The sequence below is a fragment of the Sarcophilus harrisii genome, chromosome 6, assembly GCF_902635505.1.
Source record: "Sarcophilus harrisii chromosome 6, mSarHar1.11, whole genome shotgun sequence".
Classification (NCBI taxonomy): Eukaryota; Metazoa; Chordata; class Mammalia; order Dasyuromorphia; family Dasyuridae; genus Sarcophilus; species Sarcophilus harrisii.
The window spans coordinates 26,567,297-26,582,845 of NC_045431.1; the positions used below are offsets into that span (position 1 = coordinate 26,567,297).

At 39.6% G+C, this 15,549-nt stretch overlaps 1 protein-coding gene and 1 long non-coding RNA gene across 8 annotated transcripts in view; one reads left to right on the forward strand and one right to left on the reverse strand.

Annotated features, from left to right (window-relative positions):
• Positions 1 to 1,186: 1,186 nt before the first annotated feature.
• LOC116419782 lies at positions 1,187 to 14,310 on the reverse strand. 2 transcript variants are annotated; one of them, XR_004230085.1, is made up of 3 exons: positions 13,371 to 14,310; positions 12,190 to 12,271; positions 1,187 to 1,287 (listed from the first exon to the last, which is right to left on the reverse strand). It is a non-coding gene; the product is annotated as an uncharacterized LOC116419782 (long non-coding RNA). The 2 variants fall into 2 exon arrangements; XR_004230084.1 differs by having other exon boundaries at positions 12,190 to 14,310.
• A 772-nt stretch (positions 14,311 to 15,082) lies between these two features.
• The window catches only part of TBC1D1 (TBC1 domain family member 1), a 224,040-nt gene continuing 223,573 nt past the window's right edge, over positions 15,083 to 15,549 (forward strand). For 5 of the 6 annotated variants that reach the window (XM_031941268.1, XM_031941273.1, XM_031941274.1 and 2 more), the window contains exon 1: positions 15,083 to 15,411. The gene's annotated coding sequence lies outside the window, so the exon portion shown is untranslated. The remainder of the gene's footprint in view (positions 15,412 to 15,549) is intronic. The other variant, XM_031941276.1, reaches the window with a different exon arrangement.

The following is a 15,549-nucleotide window of genomic DNA, read 5'->3' on the forward strand; positions in this document are numbered from 1 at the left end:
CCGCTCCCCTCTCTTTGTCTCCAAAACCAGAAATCAGGATTCCTCCCTGGGCCAGAGAATTAGGAATATCAAAGCAGAAAGGCTCAGTGCTCCATTAGCTTTTTAAAGTCTTCCATGCTTTTAATTTAGTTCCAACAATCTAAATATTTCCATTCTTTTTAGCCTAATATTGTGTTTTCATGGAATCAGTTTACAATTGTTAGGTGAGATTGCCCGTTAGCCACCCACAAACAGAAATCTTGTTTTCCCCACAAAACTGAAAGCTACTTGAGAGCAGGAGCAGCAATTTATACTTTTTAGTATTTTCCAAATTACTTCGCACACTTCTATGTAATAAGAGCTTCTCAATATATATTTATAATTGATTCTTTGAAATTGTATTTTTTCCCTTGGGTAGCCAGTGATCTCTTCAATCTAAGGCGGGGGCAAATTCCTTTAGCTTCCTTTAAATGAATTTAATCACTTTAATTCCTATAATCCTAATTAAACGGAAGGTTAATCCCCTGCACTTTGTACAAAGTTTAATTGCCGGGAAATAATGCTTTTGGTCCTGTCTAGCAAATGGTTCCTGAGACAGTCCCTTCACTAGAGCACTTTTTTTTTTTTGGGGGGGGGGGGTTTGAAAAAGTGTTTTCGCATCATAGGATTATAAGATTTTTGAGTTAAAAGATTTAAAAATAATATAGTCTTAACTTTCTTTTTCAGATAAGAAAAGTGAGACCCAAAGACATTAAGAGTACTAGATAGAAGGGTCAGAATTCAAAAAAAGCATTTCTGACTTCAAATCCAGTTTTCCTTTTATTTGATCATACAGCATCACAACCAAATGATATGCATTAATATATATATATTCAACCAGGTTTGTGAAATGATGGAAAATTCCCTAAGTGTCTCTGTTATTTGGAGGGGTTGTGTTCTGACTTCATAGTGTTAATGATAGGGAAAGCACAATTGATTGGGAGGAAAACAGTTCTTTGGAGAAAGAATTAAAGCATCTGAGAAAGTTCTGTTTTCTTTGTTAGGTCAGAGAATAAAAATCAATGACTTACTTCCTTAATTAAAGACAAACAAGCTCAGGAACAAAAGAATCGAAGGTGTTAGGAGGTAGGATAAAGGCCTGGAAAATTCTTGGCCCTTGTCTTTTAATGTTAATCTTCCCGAAAGAATTGAAGGCAGCAACAAGAGCTTAAAATACAGCAAACTTTTACTCTAATTAGCATTTTTAAATCTCCAAGTCCCAGTGATGAGTAAATCTGCATCCATTTTCCCTTCAATCTTTTAAGACTCCTGGGTGGAATAAAAAGCACTGGATTAGGACAAGAAGACCTGGATTCTGCTAGAGCTAAAAAGGTCCCAAGAGGGTTCTCTAAATCAGGGCTTCTTAAACTTTTTCCTATCGTGATCCCTTTTTATGCACTCTTGGATATGTCAAATCAAACATTTACTGATAGTAAATCATAATTCGATGATCTCCACATTCTGTTATGAGACCCCATATGGGTGGGAAACCACAGTTTAAGAAGCTGGGATCTAGTCTAAGTCCCCCACCTCCAATTCCACAGAGAAGGAAACTGAGACCCAAAGGATGTCCAGGTAGTAAGTGGCAGAATTAGGATTGAAAGCCAGGTTCTCCAATGATCTCTGCATTGAGCCACGCAGACAAACTATGTAACCTAGTCTCTCTAAATCCTGTTTGATAAAATAGGGACAATATCTTTTTGTACAATTTGACTGGCTGGGCTCTAGGTTCTATGTTCCAATAGACTAGGAGATGTTGCAGATGTGGTCTCAGAACTGTCCCTGATCACAGTGAAAGAAGTGCCAGAAAACCAGAAAGCGCCGAAGCAATCCCAGTGAACTTTAGACAGAAAATGTTGTCTGCAGCCAGAAAAAGGATTGTGGAGATTGAATGCAAATCACTACATGCTAGGTTCGCTTCTTCCAGAAAAAGGACGGTGGAGATTGCTATGTTCACTTCTTTTTTCTGTTGTTTTTTCCCTCTCCCATGGTTTTTCTCTCTTGTTCTGGTGTTCCTCTCTCAACATGATTCATAAAGCAATACATATTAAAATTTTTTAATTAAAAAGAAAAGTATAGAGAGACCTGCATTGTCCTATTAAACACAAAGGGGGAGGCTGAGGCTGGTGGATTACTCAGTTCTGAGGCGCTACAGCACCCCATTGATGTCTGGACCAAGTCCAGCACCAGAACCGTGAGCCTTTGGCAAGCCACACAGGGGCCAGCCGGCACAGGTTGGGATGGAGCAGGTCAAAGCGTCCATGCTGGCCATTGGCCGGCCCAAGCATGGGGCCGCTGTATTTCCCCGTCAGAAGAAAGGGTAAGAAACAAGGGTCAGGAACCAACATAAGACATCTGGAAATTGTTGGAGGTGGTCTCCAGCAAAATATTAGAAGAGCTCTTTTGCTGTGTTTTATGAATGCTTAGAACGTGAGAAGTGATAAATGGAATCAGAGGGCTGGCTCCTAAACATGGGAAGACTTGTGTGAATTGATGCAGAGTGAAGTGAGCAGGACCAGGAGGACGATTGATACAATATAATTTATACTGTATAATAATGGAAATATTGTGAAGACAAATAGTTTTGAAAAACTCAATCTCTGGCCAACCATATTTCTACAGGACTCAAGATGAAACATGCTACTTCTCTCTGATAAATGATCAATTCAAAGTGTTCGTTGAGGCATTTTTCTTTTTTGGACTTAGTCAATGTGGAAATTTGTTTTACTTGATTATACATGGTCAAGATTTTGTTTTTCTTAATGAGAAAGTGGGGGAGGTAAAGAAAGAAGGGAATAAGCATTTATATAGCACCCACTCTGTGTCGGACACTGGGCTAAGTGCTTTATAAAATAATATCTCATTTGATCCTCACAACCCTTTTAAACAGGTGCTATTATTATTCTCTTTTTATAGTTGAAGGAACCAGATAAATTGAAGCTAAGTGCCTTATCCAGGGTCATTTAGCTAGTAAGTATGTGAGGCTGGATTTGAATTCAGGCTTTCCTAAATCTAGGTTTAATTCTCCATCAACTGTGTTCCTAGTTTCTCCCAGAGAAAGGGAAAAATTGTGCATCTGAAAGCAAATTTTAATTAGAATTTTTTTTTTAAAGTAAGCTCATTAGGAAGTAGAGATCATTTTGTTCTTTGTGCTTGTATTCATAGCTTCTGGTATAGTGCCTGATACATAGTAAGCACTTAATAAACACTTACTCATTGATTAGGAGCCAGCAGGAGCCTGGTAAAAATGAATTATGCCCCAAATCACTTTAAATTAAAAAAAAAAAAAAAAAACCTACAAGTTATTTTTTTAAAGAGAGGTTTACTTTGATCAATAGTTTGATGCTACATAGAGTATGTGCTGACTTTAAGTAAGGCATATGAAGCATGTTACGTGACCATAACATCCCAGGATGGAAAAATAGAGGCTGGACATACATTCACAGTTGTTTGGGCAACTGTGTGCAAAAAGGGTGGATTAGCAGATGATTGCCAATGGTCAGTCTGGATGGGAGTCCATGGTAGCATCCCATGAAGCTCTGTGTTTGGCATTTATTCACAGTTAGCTAGCAATTACTGACAGTCACAGAAGGCACTTGTGAAGTTCATCAATGAATATCCTTGCCACTAGGCAAGCTCGCAAGCCATTGATCTTTTTAGGATTTTTTTCACAAGTATTCTTATTAAATCATTTGTCACCAAGCTGGAAGGAGCATCAGATCTTTGAATCAAGCTTCATAAAGATCTAAACAAGTTATATAATGATCTGAAACCATGAAAAGAAACATCTCAATGACCTTTTAAGGATATACTCAAAATCTCCTTCTTTTTAGAATACATCTTTAATTCTCCCACTCGACTAATGTCTTAGTCATCTGATTTTGTAGCAATTTATATTCCTCTAATTTGCATTAGATTTATTTGCACACATTTTTCTCGCTCCTTCTGTGCCCAGGACATGGGATTTAACGGGTGTTTCTCTATTCTGCCCTGGTCAAACCACCTCTGAAATGTTGTGTTCAGTTTTTGGCTGTATATAATCTGATTTTATTTTATTTTTAAAAATTTATTAAAGTTTTTTATTTACAAAACATATGCATGGGTAATTTTTCAACATTGACCCTTGCAAACCTTCTGTTCCAACTTTTCCCCTCCTTCCCACCCTCTCCTCTAGATGGCAGGTATTCCAATATATGTTAAATATGTTAAAATATATATTAAATGCAATATATGTATATATATTTATACAGTTATCTTGCTGCACAAAAAAAAATCGGATCTAGAAAGAAAGAAAAAAACCTGAGAGGGAAAAACAAAAATACAAACAATAACAGAAAGAGTGAAAATGCTATGTTGTGGTCCACACTCTGTTCCCACAGTCCTCTCTCTGGGGGTAGACGGCTCCCTTCATTACTGGACAATTAGAACTGATTTGAATCATCTCATTGTTGAAGAGACCCACGTCCATCAGAATTGATCATTGTATATATAGTCTTACTGTCATCATATATTTTTAATAGTATTTAATTTTTTTCCATTTACAGGCAAAGACAATTTTAACATTCATTTTTTATTTTGTTCTCAATAGTATTTTATTTTTCCAAATACATAGAGTTTTCAGCATTCATTTTTATAAGACTCTGTGTTCCAAATTTTTCTCCCTCCCTCCTTTACCTCTCCCTTCCCTATGACAGCAAGCAATCTGATAGAGGTTAAATGTGCCATCCTTTTAAACACATTTCCATATTTGTCATGTTGTGTAAGAAAAATCAGACCAAAAGGGGAAAAACCATGAGGAAAAAAACAAACAGGTGAAAATTCTAAGTTTCATTCCACATACAGTCTCCATAGGTCTCTCTGGAAGCAACTGGCTTTTTCTATCCCAATTCTATTGGAATTGTTTTGAATCATTGCATTGCTGCGAAGAGCCAAGTCCATCGTAGTTGATCATCACATAGTCTTGCTAACATTCATTTTTAAAATAAAATTTTGAATTCCGAATTTTCTGCCTCCTTCCCTTCCCTATGACAGGAAGCTATTTGATATAGATTATATAAATTGACATCATATTTTAGGAAGAACACTTACAGACTGAAAACTATCCAGGAGGTGGCCAGAATAAAACCTTGAGGTCACGAAGGAAAAAATTTCTTTTTCACGTTGGTGAACTTTGAAATTGGGATGATGTAGATTCATAACTTGCCCCAGACAACTCCTGGTATGACTATAGACAAGTCATTCCATTGCTCTGAGACTTTCCATCTTACTCTTTCCATAGTGAAGACATGATAACTGTTTTTCAAGTAACAGAAGAGGAATTAGCTACTGGGTTTAAAGGGTCAATCTAGTATCAGAGGATGGAAGCGGTGGGAAGAGCTTTCTAACAATCACAGTTCTTCAGAAGTGGAAATGGCCATCGGAGGAGGGAGGGGGTTTCCCGGACTAAAAATCTTCCCCTCAAAGTTGGAAGATGACTTGTTTAAATAGGGCATAGAGGGGATTCCTCTACAATGACAGCGTGACATCCATTTTCCAACTCTGAACTTCCCTAATTGTCCAAGGTCCCTTAGCTGGAAAGTATCTGAGGTTGGATTTGAATTCAGGCCTTCATGGCTCCAGGCCCAGTGCCCCATCAACTGTGTCTCCTAGCTTCAAGAAATCCTAACCAGCTTTCTCTGTACTTTTTTTCCTTGTCCCCTTTTTTTTTTCAGTTTTAAAAAACCTATTCAACTTTAATTTATTCATCCAAGATATATTTATTTAGTAGATCACTGTGTGAGACATCAGAATAGCTTCAAAGGTCAATATGAACCAGGCCCAGTTCTTCACAAAATTGATGGAAGGGACTGTTTAGTTTTTGTCTTTTTTGTGCATTACTTAACCCAGTATCTCATAGGTAGCTTGCACAAATATTTATCGAATCAATATGAGCCTAGATTTTGCTTCTCACTTTTATCTCCCACAAAACTCCCTACTCAAAGAATCAAAGACTTCTCTTGAAGAACAAGGAGACTACATGTTATCCACTGAAATATATATATATATATATTTATCAACAGAAAAAAGGGAAAACTGGGCAGACCACCTCTAACTATTGTACTATTACAAGAAAATCATTAGATGACAAAGCAAATATATACTTTATTATTCTTGCCTGCTATGAAAAATGATGTAACAGAATACACAAAGATTTTTTTAAAAGAATCATGAGATAATGAGAGCTGCTAATTGGTAGAAAACATCTGAAATATAACTGTAGTCAACCACCTTTCACTGAACACTCTGTGGAAAGAATTATTGCTCTTCCAAACAGAAAAATAGTTCCTCTTCTTCCATATTATTTTGTTTATCATATCATTCTCCTTTAAGAAACCACACTTATTAAGAGCTTTTATGCATATTCTAGGTCCTAGGAGTTATGTAGTACTAGTTTCTGTAAGCTTTTAATCTCAACGACATAGATATATAGTCTAATTCAATCTAACAAGCATTTATCAGGCTTTTACCATGCATCTACTATGGCAGTACAAAGGCAAGCCAGAAAATTTCTGGTCTTCAAAGAGCTTCCATTCTTCCTGAAGAGATAGATGGTCTTTCATTCATTGAGTTCATCACTGACCATTTTTTGAGCTATAAAAAGGCATATGTGCAGACAAACACACCTAGTAAATTCATTATGCAAAAAATGGCAAGAGTATGAAAAATCAGTAATAGTGTGAAATTTTTGTTTGTCATAGAGTTGGAAGTTCTGCTAGGGTATGATCATGAGGGAAAAAATCACCGAAGAAAATATAAATATCCCTTTGGATAAAGAATATGAAAGGATTGAAATACCTTTAGTAAAATGTATTTATGCACTTTATGCTAGTACATCTCACAGTGGTTGTCTTGCCTCTTACCCAACCCCACTCCCTCAGGAGACAGACATAAATGAGTCAACATAGTGGCCTCCAGAGATCTACAGAGGACAGTTGCTTTTATACAATAATAATTTAACTGGTGGAACAAATAGTTGAAAAAGGAACTGGAACTAAAGCTCAGAATTATTTGCCTTGTCCATAAAAAGAGATTTTTGAGTCTCATACAAGTTCCACTGATGTTTGAAGACACAGTTCACTAATTCTGTTTCTAAATTGCAAATAATTCCAACCTCTCTGTTGCTACAAAGAAAAACAGCATATTAAATATTGTAACTCTTTTTTTTTTTTTTTTTTTTTATTCATGTTACCTTTTCTCAAAAAGCAATTTCAGAACCTGGCTCTGTAGAAAAGATGAGTCAATATGCTGTGATCTTTGACCTTAATTTTAATCCTCTTTTTTGTCATGAAGAATACTTCTAATAACTAGATATTCAAAATTCTGGGTCTTGTACTTCCTTTACTCTATTAATGAAAACACTATCCTTCAGAATCAATTAACAGTGTATTTATTGAAGATTCCCTGCAATATAAGTCCTTTCCTTTACCCATGAGAGCATCAGCCTCTCAAATTTGAGGAGTGAGTCCATTAGGCTGATGTTTTCCCAATATGACCGGATAGACTACCCAAATGATGATGATCTCAAGGATCTGAGCTAAAAGTGGTGGGGATCTTTTGAGTATAAAAGGAGAAATTAAGCGTATCTTCTTACTGAAAAATTTATGTAATACATTTAAGTCAAAATAATGATCTGCTGCCCCAACTCTCTGATGGGTAATCCCCACTTAACTTTGCTTACAGGGTTATGCATAATGGCTGTGCTCAGAGCACCCAAGAACTCAGTGTTTGATTAATGTAGGAGAAGATCTGTCAGTTTCTGCTTCTACAGACGGGTTCTAGCTCAAGACAGCCAGCTGTGAGATCTTTCCCTCGAGTTCATCCACGACGGTGTTTTTGATCTGTTTGTCCAGAGTTTGCTTTAAAATTATATTTCCACTTTCTCACCCAACCCCATTCCTACTGGGCCCCTCACCAGCCCCTGTGGATAGACCCTTGCTGTTCTATTTCTCAAATCTGACATGTCTTACTGGGGCTTTTGTGAAGATAAAAATCAGTTGAAAGGTGTTTAAAAAAAAAAAAAACCTTTGAACATGTTAAAGAGAATACTACAAAGGTATTTTCAGTTTTAGATGGTAATCTTGTAGGTTTAGCATCTGTACGCTGCTGGTCTGTTCTATGTGAAGAAAGAAGTTCTTTAGCATGGTAACTAGGGAGTAGAACCAACAGGAGGAGAAGAACACTGTTGTTTTTATTTATTTATCATTTATTTAATATTTTATTTTTCCCAGTTACATGTAAAGCAGTTTTGTACAATTGTTTTTCAACTTTGTTTTTAAGACTTTGAGTTCCAGAATCTCTCCCTTCCTTCCTCCCCATCCCCCACTTAGAAGGCCTATGTGAAGTTATGCAAAACACTTCTATAAAAGTCATGTTGCAAAAGAAAACAAAGATCCCTTCCTCCATAAAAAAAAAAAACAAAAAAACAAACAAACAAAAAAAAAAACTTCAAGACAAATAAGGTGAAAAAGGTAAAAAGTAAAAAAATAAAATTAAACAAAAAAAGCCAAGGCTGTTAAGTAGAATTCAAGATGATGCTGGGAAGTGATATAGGGCAGATTAAAGTACTGTAAACTTTAAATAATATCCATACTTTTTTGACCAATCAATGACTTCCTTTTGGAACTAAATGTGACATTTTTAAGCTGCACGTCAAACTGAGCAATGTCCGCATGGCACATCCGTCTCTGTCTACTCAAGCATCTATTTGGTTCCTATTTCAGCATCTTTTTAGATAAAGGGTTTCTATGATTGTCTCATTCTCCTGTTTGACAGATTTACCATATTGCTACTAACTTAAATCATAGGAATAACCATACTCTCTTTTCAGTCTAAGAAAGTGAGTACACACTGACATTTGTCTAGTATCTATTTCTTTTTTCATTTTTGCCAATTCTATTTTTTTAATTAAAGCTTTTTATTTTCAAAATAAATACATGGATAATTTTTGGCATTCACCCCTATAAAAGAATAACGGTTAAATAAGCTAAAGAAAATACATTCTACATCTGATACCAAGATAAGATTGAAATGGGTTCATGATTTAGACATAAAGAGTGATATTATAAACAAATTAGAAGGACAAACGATCCACCTCTCAGATCTGTGAAGGAAGGAATTTGTGGCCAAAGAAGAATTTGAATCCATAATTGAATGTAAAATGGATAATTTTGATTATATTAAGTTAAAAAGTTTTTGTACAAACAAAACAAATGCAGACAAAATTAGAAAGGAAGTAACAAACTGGGGGGAAATTTTTATATTCAAGGATCCTGATAAAGGTTTCATTTCTAAAATAGAGAATTGACTCAAATTTATAAGTTCAAGTCATTCTTCAATTGATAAATGATCAAAGGATATGAACAGACAATTTTTAGATGAAGAAATTGAAACTATTTCCAGTCATTTGAAAAGGTGCTCCAAATCATTATTGATAAGAGAAATGCAAATTAAGACAACTCTGAGATACCATTACACACCTGTCAGATTAGCTAAAATGAAAGGGAAAGATGACAAGTATTGGAGATGTGGGAGAACTGGAACACTGATACATTGTTGGTGGAACTGTAAACCATTCTGGAGAACAATTTGCTCAAAGGACTATCAAACTGTGCATACCCTTTGATCCTGCAGTATTTCTACTGGGCTTATATACCAAAGAGCTCTTAAAAGAGGGAAAGGGACCCACATGTGCAAAAATGTTTGTGGCAGCCCTCTTTGTAGTGGCCAGAAACTGGAAACTGAGTGGATGCCCATCAGGTTGGGGAATGACTGAATAAGTTGCAGTATATGAATGTTATAGAATATTATTGTTCTGTAAGAAATGGTCAGGAGCATGATTTCAGAAAGGCATGGAGAGACTTAGAGGAACTGATGTTGAGTGAAATGAGCAGAATTAGGACTTCACTGTACAAGGCAACAACAAGACTATACGTTGATCAGTTCTGATGGACGTGACTCTCTTCAACAATGAGATGATTCAGACCAGTTTCAATCATCTTGTGATGGAGAGAGCCATCTGCACCCAGAGAGAGGACAGTGGGAACTGCTTGTGGACCACAACATAGTATTTTCACTATTTTTGTTATTTGCTTGCATTTTGTTTTCTTTCTCATTTTTTTTTCCTTTTGATCTGATTTTTCTTGTGCAGTGTGATTTTTGTGGAAATATGTATAGAGGAATTGCACATATTTAACATATATTGGATCACTTGCTGACTGGGGGTGGGGGGGAGGAAAGGGAGAGAAAAAATTCGGACATAAGGTTTTATAGGGGTGAATGCCAAAAATTATCCATGTATCTATTTTGAAAATAAAAAGCTTTAATTTAAAAAACAGAATTGGCAAAAATGAAAAAAGAAATAGATACTAGACAAATGTCAGTGTCTACTCACTTCCTTAGACTGAAAAGAGAGTATGGTTATTCCTGTGATTTAAGTTAGTAGGCCATAGGGTCCAAGATTTAAAACTAGAAATGACCTTAGAGACTAATTTTCTTATTGTTTACAAATGAGAAAAATGAGACTCTGAGGAATTTGGTGATTTGGCCAAGGTCAATTTATTATTTAATAAATGGATTCTGAGAGTAGCCATGACCCCCAAATTCATTACTCTAAAGCATTAAGTACTTTCTATAGATCAAGTATTTTGTACTTTTAAATTTGGACAAATTTTTAAAAAAGCCATGATGTCTACTGTCAAAGGGCCAGTAAAGAGGCTCCCCAAACTAAGCTAAGCTAATCTTTGGACAACAGACTTTCAGTCCATCTTTAAGACTATACCTGAAATGCAGACAAGATTAGAAGGGAAGCAATAAACTGGGAAAATATTTTTACAGTCAAAGGTTCTGATAAAGGCCTCATTTCCAAAATATATAGAGAATTAACTCTAATTTATAAAAAATCAAGCCATTCTCCAATTGAAAAATGGTCAAAGGATATGAACAGACAATTCTCAGATGAAGAAATTGAAACTATTTCTAGTCATATGAAAAGATGCTCCAAGTCATTATTAATCAGAGAAATGCAAATTAAGACAACTCTAAGATACCACTACACACCTGTCAGATTGGCTAAGATGACAGGAAAAATAATGATGATTGTTGGAGGGATGTGGGAAAACTGGGACATTGATTCATTGTTGGTGGAGTTGTGAACGAATCCAACCATTTTGGAGAAGTAGTTTGGATCTATGCTCAAAAAGTTATCAAACTGTGCATACCCTTTGATCCAGCAGTGTTACTACTGGGATTATATCCCAAAGAGATTATAAAGAAGGGAAAGGGACCTGTATGTGCACGAATGTTTGTGGCAGCCCTTTTTGTAGTGGCTAGAAACTGGAAACTGAATGGATGTCCATCAGTTGGAGAATGGCTGAATAAATTGTGGTATATGAAAATTATGGAATATTACTGTTCTGTAAGAAATGACCAACAGGATGATTTCAGAAAGGCCTGGAGAGACTTACACGAACTGATGCTGAGTGAAATGAGCAGGACCAGGAGATCATTATATACCTCTACAACAATACTAGATGATGACCAGTTCTGATGGATCAGGCCATCCTCAGCAACGAGATCAACCAAATCATTTCTAATGGAGCAGTAATGAACTGAACTAGCTATGCCCAGAAAAAGAACTCTGGGAGATGACTAAAAACCATTACATTGAATTCCCAATCCCTATAGTTATGCACACCTGCATTTTTGATTTCCTTTACAAGCTAATTGTACAATAATTCAGAGTCTGATTCTTTTTGTACAGCAAAATAATGTTTTGGTCATGTATACTTATTGTGTATCTAAGTTATATTTTAATATATTTTAACATCTACTGGTCATCCTGACATTTAGGGAGGGTGGGGGTAAGAGGTGAAAAATTGGAACAAGAGGTTTGGCAATTGTTAATGCTGTAAAGTTACCTATGTATATATCCTGTAAATAAAAGGCTATTAAATAAAAAAAAAAATTAAAAAAAAAAAAAAGAATCAAAGATAAACGTTTATTATAAATTATGGCTAAGATTAATCAATGTTATAATCTGTATCTTATGTGATTGAGTGTTATGTGATTGACTAAAACCATGAATAAACACATGATTTTCCAAAAGTAAAAAAAAAAAAAAAAAAAAGACTATACCTGAAGTCTTTCCTCCAAACTTGTGCTCGGTTAGTACAGCATTTGAGAATCCAGAATTACATCATAATGAGGTATTATAGAACTGTAATGGAAAACATACCTGTGATGAATCAAACATCAAATTAGAAAAACAGGTGTATGTTCTGTTTATCTTTTTAAAAGTTATTTTAATTCTCAACTTTAGCACCAAATAGGCATTTCCATATAGAAAAGAAACAAATTCTACACAATGCTGCAGATCTCTTATCTATGACTGGCTTTGGTTTGAAGAATGATTCTACCTGTAGCTTTCAAAGCTGTCCTGCATGTCTGTGCTTCTTTCTCTCCTTCAATAGGAAACCCTAAATTCTCAACATAATGAATTAACTCAACATCCCTTCAATAATCCTTTGCTCTCCCAATTCTGTCTTTTTGGTCGTTATGTCCCTTTAGAACATCCTACTTTTCCTTCCTGGCCCAGTTCAAAACTTATTTTTGATTTGAAGCTTTCTTGCTGACCGTACCTTGAATTTCCATAGCTCTTATACTTAACTTACCTGTTGGCTGATATATTCATATGCATTTGACCTATCCCTAACTTCCAGTTCAAAACCTATAAGTTTCTTAAAGGAGCCAGCCATCCTCATACTTTTTAAAAAATATGTTCCATACCCATGCTTTTCAAAGTAACTTTAAGTTACAATTAAGTTTGTCTATTAATCAACTGCAATTCTACATCAAGTTTAATTGTTGTGGAGTCTTTTCACAGAATATTGTAACCTCCTGGATAAGATCCTTAGCCACTCTAAAGAGTTTGAACTATTTATCCACCAAGGAAATAGAGAATGCCCATTATCTTGATTAGGGCACCTGGTCAGAAAATGGACAATGAGTTAAGTTTAAATTTTTAAACAGGAGGAAAAAGAGTGGGCTAGATTACCTTCTGAAAATTGCAAAGCCCCTGTAATGACACGAAACTTCTAGAAACAAAGGTCTTTTTAAAATACTGATATTCTACCTGTCCCATTGGGTGCCCATGAGTTTGGAACATGGTACTAGTCTAGAGATTTAAAAATGAGTATCACTCAGAGGGCAATGGAGAGAGAGAGATGGGGGGTGTGAACAAGCTGCAGCACATCACAAGGTGCTACCAAAGTAGACAAGGTCCTCAAAGAAATGTGACAGAAAAGGGGGATAGTCACCGTCCACAGCCTCGTGTTCTACTGTTTTGTCAGGGAAAGTGAGGATGCTGAGAGTGTGCCTTGTGGAAGCGTTGGCCAAGTGTCCCACAGGATGGGCACCTTGGGATCTGTAGTGCGGAAAGCTGCTGAAACATAGAGCGTCAGGGAGCTGAGAGAGCCACCATCACCCCCATTATCACCAGGACCACCAGCAACACCCAGTTGGTTGCTTTCGTTCAAAGGTGAAAAAGATTTTGTCCCTGAATCTGTGAAAAAAAATCTTGGTCAGATTAAGGTATCTTGGCAACCAAAGGGACAAACCCCTCCCCCCTTTCGCTTTTTTTTAGTCCCACTCACCTAACTTTTGAGTCCAAGGGTACTGATCTCTTATTAACTTTTCACTTCTATCCCCCCCCTCCACCTTTTTTAATTCTAGGACCCAAATTTGGCCAATTCAATCATCTTTCCCTAGTGAAAGGGATCTTAGAGGTCGGAGAGCTACTCTTTGTTTACAGAGTAGGAAACTGAGGCCCGAAGGACTTAAAGCACTTACCTAAGTTCACACAGTTAGTGTTTCTCCTGCTGTCTCCGACCAGGCTATCCTACCTATTTTAGGTAGGATAAAGGGAAGGCTGGGACAGACAGGGACTGATGCTTTGAGAAGGGAAAGGGGTTTCTGAGGATCTTCGGGCCATTTTTAGTTGCTTCTCTAGCAGCTCCCCTGGGACAGAGGTTTCTGCCGGATTTAGGGCGGCAGGATGTTGAGACTGGGGGTTTTGGGGGCAAGGAGAACTTTATCCCTGCTGCTTGACTCCTCACTTGTCTCCCGGCGGGCCCGGCTCGGGCTGGCAGCCGCTATAAATAGATGGCCCGGGACAGGCTGTGCAATCGGACCTCCCTGGGAGTCAGCAAAGTGCACACACACTCACACACTCACACTCACACACACACTCACACACACACATTCTGTCTCTGTCTCTCTCTCTCTCACACTCACTCACACACACACACACACTCACACACACACATTCTGTCTCTGTCTCTCTCACACTCACACACACACTCACACACACACATTCTGTCTCTGTCTCTGTCTCCCTCTCTCACACTCACTCACACACTCACACACGCGCGCTCCCAGCCCCGCGACGGCCCCGACTGATCCCGGCCGGCAGCCCCTGGCCCCGCACGCAGGCTGCGCCCCCCTCCCGGGGCGGCCAGCCGGGGTCCGAGGCGCTGGAGCGGCGGGATGGAGGAAAAGCCGGTGGCTCTCCCGGAGGGGTAGGTGGGGGACGGCCCGCTCCCTCCCGCGCCCGGCCGCCCTCGGAGGCTCCTCCCGGCAGTCCCCGGGCCCAGGACGGGCCAGGGGGGAGGCCGGGGCCATGCAGCCGCCGGAGCCGCACTGCAGCAGCTGCTCCCCGCCCGTGACGGGCCCGGGCCGCCGTCCCGCCGCCCGGGGAAAAGTCACGGGGTGGAGTGGGCCAGGCCCCCGGGGCCGCCGGGCGCATCTTTCCGGCCTCCCCTCCTCTAGCCGCGGCTCCCCCGCGCGCTGCAGATTACAAAGAGGAAGCGCGAGCTCTGTGCAGACACCTCCTCCTCCCTCTCCTCCTCCTCCCCTCTTGTCCTCCCTCCTCCCCACTCCTCCTCTTCCCCCCTCCTCTTCTTCCTCCTCATTCTCCTCCTTCTTCTCCCCCTTCTCCTCCTCCTCCTCCTCCTCCTCCTTCTCCCCCTCCCCGTCCTCCTCCTCCCCCTCCCTCTTCCTCCAGCTCCCCAGGGCCCCCGCCCGGCGGCTGCCGCTGCTTCCCAGACGGGTGCCTGTTGCTGCCGCCGCCGCCGCCGCCGCCGCCGCCGCCGCTCCTGCCCTGCTGCGGGGGAACCGTTAAGAGGGGCCGGCGGACCGGGAGGGGCCCGGGGTCCCGGGCGCCCGCAGCCCCGGAGCCCGCCCCGCAGCATGGCCAGAAAGCCCGCCTCTCCTCCCCGCTCGCCTGGAGCCGGGACCGAGCCCCGCGCCGCGCCCGCTTCTGGCCCTGGGTCTGCGCCGCGCGGGGGGACGCAGCAGCAGGTAGGCAGGAGTCGGGGCCGGGGCGGGGGGTGGGGAGGGGGGCTCCGCAGCAGCTCGGCTGCCTTCTCGTCCCTCCCCTGCTCCGCCTCCGCCTTCCCCTTCCTCCCTGCCCATCCCGACCTCGCAGCCCCCCCTCCC